The sequence below is a fragment of the Capsicum annuum genome, unplaced genomic scaffold (assembly GCF_002878395.1).
Source record: "Capsicum annuum cultivar UCD-10X-F1 unplaced genomic scaffold, UCD10Xv1.1 ctg3858, whole genome shotgun sequence".
Classification (NCBI taxonomy): domain Eukaryota; kingdom Viridiplantae; phylum Streptophyta; class Magnoliopsida; order Solanales; family Solanaceae; genus Capsicum; species Capsicum annuum.
Window position 1 is genome coordinate 8,099 of NW_025845730.1, and position 7,850 is coordinate 15,948.

A 7,850-nucleotide genomic window follows, 5' to 3' on the forward strand; every position below is an offset into this window, starting at 1 on the left:
AGGTTCATTACAATAGAGAGCAAATAAAGCACGATAATGCCTCAAAGTGAAAAAAGATAAGTTTCAGTCATCGGATTTTGTGCCATTGCCAGCCATCACAACATAATTCGAAGCCAACACCGCACACAACAAGCCTGGGTAGCGCCTTGCTGATTGCATAGAGATTGTCTGTCTTATCGACTATGCGATAAATTCCAACACAGAGCTAGAGCAAACCACGAAAAGCGTGCTGTGGCAAAGGTAGCATCATGGCATCAGCAGACAGACCTCGACAGTTGCAAAGAACAAGTCTTTGCAGTTGACTACTGTTGTGGTTTGGTCTATCCATCAGTATCTGTATTGCAGCATCAGTGACCTCATCACAGAATCTTAAAGATAAATCAGATAATGCCTTAGCAGCAGATATAATGGTAAAAATAGTAGCATCAGTTATTTTGGGAATGTAACCAACATCCAACATTGATAACGTCTTGCAAATTTTCCTACCAGTATGAATAAAGACTTAATTCCCTTGTCAGTTACTCTCTCACAGCCTCTGATGCACTACTGCACAATCGATAAGTCTCCTGTTCCAAGAAGAGCAAGGTTCGTAATTGAATTAAGGTTGTCTTCATGCAGTCTTCTAACTAGTGAAGCTTTGGAGCATTTGTCCTCATTTAGTAAGTTGGAGGTACTCAACACAAGTGGGTACGAACACATTGGAGACCAGGCTCCTTTCTACATATCAAAAGTTACTATCCTCACAATACTAAACTTTGCAAAAGCTCGCATCACCCATGTGGGTCTTGAGTTTAGTATTGCGAGGGTAGTAACTTTTGATATGTAGAAGAGAGTCTGGTCTCCAATGAGTTCGTACCCACTTGTGTCGAGTACCTCCAACTTACTAAATAAGGACAAATGCTACAAAGTTTCACTAGTTAGAAGACTGAATGAGGACAACTTTAATTCAATAACGGACCTTGCTCTTCTTGGTGCCGGAGACTTACCGATTGTGCAGTTGTGGATCAGAAGCTGTGAAAGAGTAATTGACAAGGGAATTAAGTCTTTATTTCATGCTGATAGGAAAATTTGCAAAACGTTATCAGTGTTGGATGTTGGTTACATTCCCAAAATAACTAATGCAGCTATATTTACCGTTACATCTGTTGTTAAGGCATTAACTGATTTATCTATAGGGTTCTGTGATGAGGTCACTGATGCTGCAGTGCAGATGCTGATGGATAGACCAAATCACAAAAGTAGTCAATTGTAAATACTTGATTGTGGCACAAAATCGGATGACAGAAACTTAGCTTTTTTCCCCTTTTTAGGAATTATTGTGCTTTATTTGCTCTCTGTTGTAATGAACCTTTTGAATATCAAATGCCTTTTTTTTGGACCTGCCATTGTGATTACTCATTAAGTACCAATTCATTGCAACAATCATGAAGTGGCATCACCAGTTGGACACACACCACTACTAGCTATATATGAAACACAAACCCCTAATGTTGTTATTTTCACTCTCTTATCCAACTATGGATTACCACCTACTTCAATAGCCATTTTGTACAACTTTGTTTTTCAAAAGAATGGTAAAAATCAGTAGATTATGAGAGGTATTGACTAACATGACCACTAATTCAGCAAAAGAAAAGAAAAAGGATTAGAGTTAGCTATTAATGATACACATGCGCCTAAATGGTTTACTTGTCTTTAGCTATGTATTCGCTATTGTTGCTGGTGGGAGGTGCTAGATATCCTGTGGAATTAGTCGAGGTGCACGTAAGCTGACCCGAACACCATGGTTATCAAGAAAAAGAAGTTGTGTATTCACTATTTTTATTTGTTCCCTTTCTTTCTAATGGTAGGTACGGTATTAATCGCTAAATCAGATGTGGATGATTTATTTCATCACACTAGCTCATCATTGTATCATAGCCAGTCCCCTGGTTTCACATAATTTCAATGTAAGATGCATCTCATACCTCCATCAACACACCTATAGATTTTATTCACTTTCATTATCGACACAAATTCAAAAAATTTAAGAGTACAAAGGTGATTCTAAACTACATCTCGCCTCTCGGTATTAGCCATTATGAATTTCCACATCAAAGTGGTTTAAAAATCCAAAGACGGCCCATTGACAAATTAGCCTGAGAGTTCATTTAAAATAAGAAACTGGAAGATATTAATTAGTTAATCACCAATACAGTCGAACACTAAGTTACATGGACTCTTCACTTTCAATGCCGCACCAATTGACATTTTTGAAGAGTCTGGCCAACATAGGTCAAACAACCTATCACTAAGGACTAAGTAGATTTAAGCAAAACCAAGAAACTAAAATAACAAAAGATTTAACCAAAAGAATATGAAAAAAATGTTAAGGAAGACTAAGCGATTATTATATTCACCCACAAAATCAGGTAGGTTAGAGCAGATGCCACAAGCAAGAGTAATCCATTCCTGCAAATCAAATAAAATGGTAACATAAATTTAACTATTACTTCTCCTTAGTTAATAGAGGGAATGAAAGAAAAACTATGCACATGCAACTACAAGGGCTCATTTGATACTAGGAATAAGGGATAACTAATGCTGGAATTAATTTTACGATGGTCTTTTGCCATGTTTGGTTGGGATAAATGCATGGGATAGCTCATACCGGGATTAGTTATTCCGAATTATAGTATAATTTTTACCCAACCTTCAAGACTCATTTGGTACTAGGGATAACTAATCCTAAAATTAACTTTAGGATGAGCTAATCCATGTTTGGTTGCGATAAAATGCATGGAACAACTCATACAGTAATTAGTTATCTCTTGTAGTGTTATTTTTATCACCCCTTGAGGGTAGGACAACTAATCATGAGATAACTAATCCCAGAATAATTAATCCTCGGGATAACTTGTTTCCCAACTAAACAACCCCTAAGTAAATTAAAGGCAACACTATTAAAACTACAACAACAACATACCAAGTATATTCCCACCAAGCAAGGTCTGGGGAGGGTAAGTGCATGCAGTCCATACCACTACCTCAAATGTGAGATAGAAAAGTTGTTTTCGATAGACCCTCGGCTCAAAATAAAACAATCTAAGATAAGGAATAGTAAAAGAATAAGATACAAGAGAAAGCAACACTATTAGAACTAGAAAGAGTAAAACAGAGAATTTAACGAAAAATAGAAGTAAACAAAAGAATACCTTGTAAAAATATAGAGGAAAACAATAGTTTCCATCTCTCCAAGTGGCTGTAGAGAGATTTACATGAAAGATATTAACACATATTAAGAAACAAGAGAGGTACAACATGGAATTAAAATACAAAAAACAAATATAAAGAGAACAGAAGACAGTAAAATTTGGGCAGAATTGAGAAGAGCATAGTTAGAAGACTGCATGATGACAACCTTAATTCAATTACGGACCTTGCAACTCCTATCATATTATCAAACACCGAGTCTGATAATAGGGTGAAGTCAACACTTCAAATTTCTTCAGATTATCCAGCTTCAGTAACTTTGCAAACTACCAAGTTTCACTGATTCCAACCTTCTACAACGTTCAGAAACATGGAACATGCCTATATTTTTGACTCTCTTAAATGAAGGATAATTCCTTTCACTTCGAACATTTGACAGGGCAATTAGACATTCGCAGAACTTCAGAGCCGGCAGTCCAATGTTGGTCATGTCCCGTACCGATGGCTCCATAAAAGGTCTGTCTTCAAGATCCAGCTCTAAACGAGGAAGGGAATGCATAACTGTGATGAGAAGATCATCTGATATAACGTCCACGACAAGAGACAAGCTTCGCAAGTTGAATCAAGGGATCTTCCTGACTGCATCTAACCAGGAGACAAAGAGGGGTACATCCGTTTGCTGTAACTTCAATTTTTTTAAACTCTTGGGCAGAAATTGTCCAAGAGGTCGGTCGTAATCAAATACATCACGTGAGGTACCTTGAATTTTTATGGACAGCAACTGGAGGAAAGAAAAGTACTCATGAAATTGACCATCAAAGGAGAACTCTTGTTCTAAAGAGTAATTAGCTTGAAGAGGCATCATGGACAATTAGAAGAAGAAAGAGAGGACAAATAAGTGAAATATGAAAATACTTTACCTCTAACAAGGGCACCTTTCGGAGCATTTCTGAAAGTTTCTCTTTGAAAAGTTCTGGTGCTTCACGCACAGCAAATTCTATAAGCAGGGGAAATACGAAAGGCCACGTTGGAAACAAATCCAGGAAGTCACACAAGAGTATGAAAGCAAGATATTGTTGGTGTAACCACAATGGACTTAATTATATCTCGACTGTTCCATCTTCCGGAGGTGGAGATATAGAGTGAAATTAATGCATTCCAGGTGCAAAAGCTAATGCAGTTTGAGGTTTTCTATACCCGAACAGCCTAAGAAATCAGATATCATCAAGGGTCAGCAAAGAAAAAAAATCAAATTTAAATGAATTGGTTCCCAAACGAGTTATTTAAATTAACAATCTGCTTAAAAATTACAAATCAGCTTCAGCGAGTGGATCTAAATAAAATACATTTATGCAGAGAATTTCAGGATAATAACAGTCTGAAAATCCATCAATGGAGGCGATGAACGCCTTCTACGCCCTGTTAAATTGATTACAACCACTTGTAAAGTTCTTACCATCAAAGATGTGAAACTATAATCAATGAAGCATTTCATAACAGTTTACCGATATGTTGACATAGGAGAATACCTTAAGTTTGGGCACCTTTCTCCAATTGCACGAAGAATGTCGTAAGACAGATGGGAACATTTGAGCAAACTCAAATCTTCGATATGTTCACCGAGAATATTGATAATGGAGGAATCATTCCTCATCTGGAGGCACTCGATAGTTAAACTCTTGGCTCCTGGACTCTACGCACGACATGTTTTAGAGTCTCTTCATTTAGATAAAATCCCCGCAAATCAAAGATACTAGTATTAAAAGTTCATCCCAGAAGTAAGAATCGCATTAGCAAAACTAAAGATGGTCAAATGGCCAGTTATTTACGTCACATTCTCCATATGCATTTTACTCTATTCAATAATCAAATGATTCATCAGACTATGTTACCACGAATGTTTGGACCAGTTGCACTTGCTAATGCCCACATAGGCATTAGCAAAGTGAAGCCCAGGGAAATGCCTCAAGTAGTTTTAGCTAGTCTACTAGTAAACCTTACATAAATAGGTTAATCCAAATCAACCAGCAATAAACTCAAAATAGTTCAAACCGCCAAATCAATCTCAAGGCACTCAACCAATCATTCAACTAGGTCTCAATCCTAAATAAGTCCTTGGAGACTCTCTCCACTCTATTCACACTCATTTTCATTTCGTAGTGATCAAGAAAGTATCAACTAAATCTAACAAAAGCTTTAGATTATCTAGGAACAACATTTTTCACTTAACATAAACTCGAGACAATTGAATTGGAATTTTAAACAAAACAAATTACTAATTTCATATGTATTATGGTCAATGAGGCTACGAGAATGTGGTGTCAAATTTTATTTTATTTTTACAATCGTGGTGTCATAGCCAACTTTTGCACACATTGACTAATTCCACGAAATACTTGCCACCTCTCACTCATCAGCGGGCAGCTGATCCACCAATGTTAGGACACTTGGAAAGAAATCACCTAGTGTTTTTGCCTGGTATCACATTTAATATAACTCATTTTATGTATTACAACAAAAAGATTAGGGCATTTAATTAGAAAAAAAAGAGTGAAATTAACTTACAGAAAGATCGGAAGACGAAACAAAAGGAAGACGATATGCGAAAGCAGAATTGAAGGTTGGAGAGACACAAGTGACGGTGCAAAAAGATGTCAAATCCAGTTTTTCCAACACATTAATTATTATATGATCTATAAATCTACCCATTGACGGTTGTTACATCAAACTAAACGTTAATTAGTTGATGGAGTAACATATGAATGTTTATTATTGATTTGGAAAGTCTTTCTTACTCTAATATTGGTCCGTTACATACTATTTGATAAATTATTTTATCTAACATTAATGAAATCAAACTAACCGTTAACTAACCGTTTGGGTTAACACCTATAAATTCAAGGTATTATTTTGGAGATTGAAATATAGAATTCTTCAGAGTTTTTTGAAACAACCCCTACCCACAGAGACAGGTAAGATCTGTATAGATCCTACATTCTCACTCTACTTGTGAAATTACACTAGGTATGTTATTGGTTGTTGTCTTATCTTCTAATATGCTGAATTTTCTTACTTGATTTTTCTGTTGTTTCTGTCCCAATTTATAACTGAACGAGTTTATTGAATCTTGAACACAAGTCTAATTATCTTATTCATTATTGACCCACCTTAAGTTAATTCTATTCCATAGAAAGTACTATTTTCACAATATCTATACAATTCTATAAAGAGATGTATATCCATGAAATTGCACTGAATGTATTATCGTTTATACTACAAATAAGTAATAACCTTGAAAGTTTGTCTGTTAATAGAAACACATAATAAAGTGAACTCCGGGTACTTCTTTAAACTTCTTTAATTGCTTACTATCTATAACAAGTATAAATTCATTAAGTGTTTATTAATAATAGCCATTTCGAACTTCACTCATGAAATTACACTGAATAGATTATTGTTATATAGATTCACCATAGAAAATGTGTTCAACAAATGTAAATTATGAATTGCATTCAAATAGTAATTTATAAACTAATTTTTTGTACTTTTTGCGGGAAAAATTGCAGGAACTTGAGGACTTAGGTTTTGTTTTCTGTTTTCGTTCATGGACGAAACTGCTAAGAGACACCGTACCAGAGGAAAAGTTGGTGGCGGCAGCAACGGCGAAAAAGGAGGAGGAAGCTCCAATGGCGATTTTGAGCCATCGATGGGTAGATTTATAGATCATATAATAATTAATGTGTTGGAAAAAATGGATTTGACATCTATTTGCACCGCCGCTTGTGTCTCTCTAACCTTCAATTTTGTCTTCGCATATCGTCTTCCGATCTTTCTGTAAGTTGATTTCGCTCTTTTTTCTAATTAAATGCCCAATTTTTTTTGTTGTAATAGATAAAATGAGTTATATTGAATGTGATACCAAACAAAAACACTAGGTGATTTCTTTCCAAATGTCCTGACCTTGGTGGATCAGCTGCCAGCTGATGAGTGAGAGGTGGCAAGTATTCTGTGGAATTAGTCGAGGTGTGCAAAAGTTGGCTAGGACACCAAAATTGTAAAAATAAAATAAAATTTGACACCACATCCTCATGGCTTCATTGAGCACAATACATATGAAATTAGTAATTTGTTTTGTTTAAAATTTCAATTCAACTATCTAGAGTTCATGTAAAGTGAAGTATGCTGTGTCTAAATAATCTAAAGCTTTTTTTTAGATTTGATTGATATTTGATTGATCATTACGAAATGAGTGTGAATTGAATGGAGTGGAACTCTAGGACTTAATTTAGGATTGAGACCTAGTTGAATGATTGATTGATTGAGTGTCCCGAGACTGCCTTGGCAGCTAGAACTATTTCGAGTTTATTTCTAGTTGATTTGGATTAACCTATTTATGTATGGTTGCTAGTAGACTAGCTAAAACTGCTGGAGGCATTTCCCTAGGCTTCACTTTGCTAATGCCTATGCAGGCATTAGCAAGTACAGCTAGTCCAAACATTCATGGTAAGATAGTCTAATGAATACTCTGATTATTGAATTGAGTAAAATGCATTTGGAGAATGTGGCGTAAATGATTGTCCTTTTGACCATCCGTAATTTTGTAACGTGTCAGCTAATAGTTTTTCATTCTTATTTAATTGGGTATAAGAAGTGGAGAG

General features: G+C 35.7%; 1 pseudogene; it reads right to left on the reverse strand.

Moving 5' to 3' along the window:
• Positions 1–205: 205 nt before the first annotated feature.
• The window catches only part of LOC124891608, a 19,371-nt pseudogene continuing 11,726 nt past the window's right edge, over positions 206–7,850 (reverse strand).